The sequence below is a fragment of the Euphorbia lathyris genome, chromosome 4 (assembly GCF_963576675.1).
Source record: "Euphorbia lathyris chromosome 4, ddEupLath1.1, whole genome shotgun sequence".
Taxonomy (NCBI): Eukaryota; Viridiplantae; Streptophyta; class Magnoliopsida; order Malpighiales; family Euphorbiaceae; genus Euphorbia; species Euphorbia lathyris.
The window spans coordinates 66117823-66123822 of record NC_088913.1 but is presented as its reverse complement, the minus strand read 5'-3'; positions in this window follow the sequence as shown (position 1 = coordinate 66123822).

Sequence of the window (6000 nt, the reverse complement as noted above, 5' to 3'; positions counted from 1 at the left end):
CACATCCATCTCAACATACGCATCTCCGCCACCGACATCTTATGGATGTGGTAGTATTTCACTACCCAACACTCCGTACCATATAGCAATGCTGGTCTAATTGTCGTCCGGTAGAATTTTCCCTTCAATCTATTAGGCATGTCGGAGTCACAAAGGAAACCCGTAGCACTCTTCCACTTCGACCAACCAGCTTTAATCCTATGAGCAACATCTCCATCTACTTCTCCATCCGTTTGGATAATAGATCCTAAATACCGGAAGCAATCTGAGGCATGAACAACTCTCCCATCTAGGGTGATTGTCCCTGCCTCCCTACTCATATGGCCGCTAAACTTACACTCTAAATATTCTGTCTTACTTCGGCTCAACTTAAAGCCTCTAGATTCTAGAGTTTGTCTCCATAGTTCCAACTTCCTCTCCACTCCTTCTTTCGTCTCATCAACCAACACAATATCATCTGCAAACAGCATGCACCATGGTATACCATCTTGAAGTGAACTTGTTAGTTCATCCATAACGATGGTAAAAAGAAATGGGCTTAGTGCGGAACCTTGATGCACTCCAATCGCAATAGGAAACTCTTCAGTCTTCCCAACACTAGTACGTACACTCGTGCATGCTCCCTCATACATGTCCTTTATGATGTCAATATATTTCCGCGAAATTCCTTTCCTTATCAAGGCCCACCAAAGTACTTCCCTTGGTACCTTATCATATGCTTTCTCCAAGTCAATGAAAACCATATGCAAGTCTTTCTTCTTATTTCGATAGTGCTCCATTAATAGTCTCATTAGATGGATGGCCTCCATAGTTGATCTTCCCGGCATAAAGCCAAACTAGTTTTCCGAGATCTTCACCGTCCTCCTTAGCCTTTGTTCGATCACTCGCTCCCAAAGTTTCATAGTTTGACTCATTAATTTGATTCCCCGATAGTTGGCACAATCTTGGACATCGTCTTTGTTCTTATACAAAAGGATTAATATACTTTTCCTCCATTCTGATGGCATCTTATTGTTTCTCCAAATTTTGTTAAAGAACATTGTCAACCATTCGATTCCTCTTTCTCCCAAACATCTCCAAATCTCAATAGAGATGACATCCGGTCCTACTGCTTTCTTCAACTTCATCTTACTTAATGCCATTTTGACTTCACCCTTTTGAATTCTCCGCAGGCATTCATGATTTATCATATCGTGATGGATACTTATATCTCCAACATCTTGTCTGCGATCTCTATTAAATAAGTCATCAAAATAGGACCTCCATCGTTCCTTGATATCCTTATCTCCAACTAGGACTTTCTGGTCCACATCCTTCACACATTTAACTTTTTTGAGATCTCGCGTGTTTCTATCTCTCATCCGAGCAATTCTATATATGTTTTTTCCCCTTTTTTCGTATCCAATCTTGTATACATATCCTGATTCACCTTTGCTCTAGCATCTCGTATGACCTTCTTTACTTCCCTTTTAGCCTCTTTGTATTTTTCGTAGTTCTCGTCACTCCTACATTTCCCTAATATTTTACAGGATTCTCGCTTACTCTTTACTGCTTGTCGTACTTCTTCTATCCACTAAGATGTGTCCTTACCCGGTGGCATGCTACCTTTAAAATTATATTGTAATTTTAATTTAAAAAAATATATTTACATATTGATAAAACACAGTCCATCCGAAAACATTTTTAAGTTCATTGTACACAACTGCGGTTCGTTTTTGGATATCATGTAATTTTTTTAAAAGATAACTGCTTTTGATTGTCATCGGGATTAAATGGTATAATTTTAAATACTTTCTTTTGTAAAAAAATAATATCATAGAACTTGCTTTGAATATAAAACTTGATTAAAAGTAGTGTTGTCAAACTTGGACTAGAAGGTTAAGACTATGGTTTGAGTTATGTTGGGTTTGTTAAACTTCAACAACTCTGTAAGAACTGCGGTCAATCTAGGGGTGTAAACGAGCCGAGCCGAGTCGAACCCTACGGATATTGGCTCGTTAATATCTCAAGCCTAACCCTCTCGAACTGAGCTTTAACCGGGCCGAATTTTGATCGAATCTGATCGAGTTTTGACCCAGCCGAGCTTTTATTGAGCTTTAACCAAATTTGTCATACATACATAACATAAATAGCGTAAAAAACCAAAAAAAAACCTTATACCATACTCCATATGAGTTTAAAATATTTATAAAGAAAAACAATCATGTTATTGTCAAAATTCTAGAATAGCAGATGATATTTGTGATCAAAAAACACAAACTCGAAGAAAAATTTCAAACAATAAAATATATATTAAAGTTTGTAATGTATTTTGTTTCTTATCAAAACCTAATTGTCTAGCTAAAGAATAAAATGTCTAAGATTTTTTTTGTCTTTTTTTCTATGAATTAAATCTTCTTTGAAATGTGATGAAAACTAATAATAACCAATGAAATATATACAGTAATTACAAATATTTTAGGCTTAAAGTGTTATTTAGCACTTGATTTATGTATAAGTTTGTCTTTTGACATCTGATGTATTATTCGGCCACATTCAGTCTCTAAACCATCCCAATTGGTGAAATTTCATCTAATTTGGATAGGAATTTGACAAAACTATTGTTAACCTCTAAATATGTTATGATATTTTGACACTTGATATGTCGCACATCTTAAAGTTTATCTTTCTACATAGATTTTATTATGTGAAATTAATTAATTAGATTAAAAAAAAGAACAAATTCTTAAATTAAAATTTATCAAGTCCAAATCTCAAAATACCATCATGTGTCAATAGCAATGTTATCAGAACCGGACCGGACATCAAACCGGATTTATAATTGGGTCACGGGTCACTTGGTCGTACCGTATGGCTCGGAATGGTCGAACCGGATGACGTAATAAATAAAAAATATATATTAATTATATATAATTAATTTAAAATTACAAATATAAACAAATGTTGATTTAGTTAATTATAGTTAATTATAAATATAAACGTACAACAAATGTCCTTTCAAAAAAAACTTACAATAAATATAATTAATGAAACTATGATAATAAATTAAAAATATAAAGTAATTAATAAACAGCTTTAAAGGATGAGTTGTATAATAATAATTAAATATAATAATCCATTTAGAAAAAGAAGAAAGTCTTTCAAAAAAAAAAAGAAAAGAAGAAAGGAGCCGCACTACAATTAACAAAAAAAAATCCCACAATCCCACATCGGTTATATGATGAGAATGAGATAAGTGTAGTGATTATAAATAGGAGTGTCAACCTTCAAAAGATTAGCCAGTGATCCACGAAGCTATGGCCCAGTGCAATGAACTTTATTTATTTATAATACATCTGCTTTTATACAGAGTTTTAAAGTTTTTATTTTTCAATGGAAAAGAACCGGGGTTGCACTGGTTTTCGGGCTAACTCTGGTTCTTTCCGGTTTTTTGAGCATCAGAAAAACCAGAGCAACTCGGACTGAACGTCTAGCCGGTTCCTGGTTTGACCGGTTGAATCGGTCGGTCCGATCTGAGTTTTATAACATTGGTCAATAGGATAAAAGTTTTTTATATCTCTATCCAAATTGAGTAAAATTTCATCCAACTATGTGATAGATGAGAAGCTAAATATGCCTAAATAATAAATTCGAGCCAAATAATAAAATTTTAGATAACTAAAGGACCAAATAGTAGTTTGAGCAATAATTTTAAAAATTGTAAGAGCAACGGAAGTTATTACCTTATCTCGCCAAAAACAGCAAACGGTGCCGGAACACGAAAGGCAAGGCAGAAGCTATATATAGCCCACCTAGCTAGGTTACGTTGTTACTATATCGAAGTGTCTAACGAGATCATTTCGTCTTCTCCATTGGACAACTGCTGCTGCTTAAGTTAGGTATGTCAAAGATCTAACCGGTCTTTTTTCGCATAATTAGTTGTTTTTCACTCATGACAAAAGTAACGCACAATCGGTTGTTGACATTTCAGAATGAGTTGCATTTGTTGCAGAATCGATAGTCTTTTGCAGTTCCTTGCTCCAACCAGATTGGTAACTCTTCGAAGCAATTAGCTAAGGTAGATGTCTCTATCAGCGAATCACCTATTTTGGTCATAGAATCGTCAGTATTTCATTTTTATTTTGCTAATTCTTTGTTTGTTACCAGTGAATAGCCTGTTTTCCTCATTCTTGTTCCCAAATATATTATTTTCTGTCAATAAAGTTCCTATTTATTAGGGTTGTGATGATGTCGATCCGGATTTGTAAAAGGGAGTAGTTCATGTGGATTTGTGAAAAGGGAGTAGTTCAGGTGGATTTGTGAAAGAGTTGGTAAGATATATGGTAACGGATAATTTGGAGGTGAAACCATTATCTACCATTTCTTGTGCTACTCTGCTCAATTCTGCCAATATTTAAGATCTTACTTCGCTTGAAGAGGTGGTTGTTCATGTTGGTGCAGCCGAAATATGTTCTTCTCTTTGCTAAACAACTTAATTGAATAAATTTTTTGTTGCTAGATTTATACGATTATGATTCATATCTATTTTAATTTTGTTATAGGGATTGAAAATTTTAGAGGAATCTTTGCAGTCCAACAATAAGAATGTTCTAACAAGTGTTTTTTTTTTCTAAAACATCAAAGAGGATGAGTGAATAAAGTATAGGAACTCAAAGAGGTCCTTTGCTCATTGGTAGTTCAATAATATTTTTAAGAACAAACCTCCTGCTAATTTTATGATTTTGTTGTTTTTTTAAACTATTTTATGATATAAAATATTTATAAAATAAGTATTTCGAGGGCTCTTCATTTTTTCTAATTTTGATAAATTGAGTTTTTTTGTTTTTATTATATTAAGCTCCTTAGGAAAATTACAGAAACAAATATGTGTGGTTTGTGTAATTTGTAAACTAACTCATGGTTTATCAAATATGTGAAATTTGTGATTTAAAAGTTTGTAAATAAAAACATGTGCTATGTTTATTTACAAAATAAAGTATTTTAAATGATATTATAATTTTTATTTAAAAAAATATATTTATATATCGATAAAACACAGTCCATCCGAAAACATTTTTAAGTTCATTGTACACAACTGCGGTTCGTTTTTGGATATCATGTAATTTTTTTAAAAGATAACTGCTTTTGATTGTCATCAGGATTAAATTATATAATTTCAAATACTTTTTTTGTAAAAAAATAATATCATAGAACTTGCTTTGAATATAAAACTTGATTAAAGGTAGTGTTGTCAGACATGGACTAGAAGGTTAAAACTATGGTTTGAGTTATGTTGGGTTTGTTAAACTTCAACAACTCTGTAAGAACTGTGGCCAATCTAGGAGTTTAAACGAGCCGAGCCGAGACGAACCCTATGGATATTGGCTCGTTAATATTTCGTCACAAATGCAACAACTCTTGTCGCAGATGCGACAACCCTTGTCGCATTTGAGACGAATTCGTCACAGATGCGATATCGCAGCAGTTCAATTGTTATATTTTTGTTTTCTTTCTCATTTTTTTGAGCTTTCCATCCTAATCCTCTTCCACAGACACTAACTCTTCAAATGTTGAACGAAACATAATTTCTTCTTTTTATAAACCGCCATCTTTTCGTTAGTTTGGGATGGTGAAGAAGACGTTGAGAGTCTGAGTAAGAAGATGAATTGAAATAAGGATATTCTTATCCAAAGTGGATGAAGTGTCCAATATCTAATTTGCAAATTTGTGATTTAAAAGTTTGTAAATAAAGACATGTGCTATGTTTATTTACAAAATAAAGTATTTTAAATTATATTATAATTTTTATTTAAAAAATATATATTTACATATCGATAAAACACAGTCCCTCTGAAAACATCTTTAACTTCATTGTACACAATCGTGGTTCGTTTTTGGAAATCATGTAATTTTTTTTAAAAGATAACTACTTTTGATTGTCATCAGGATTAAATGGTATAATTTCAGATACTTTGTTTTGTAAAAAAATAATATCATAGAACTTGCTTTGAATATAAAACT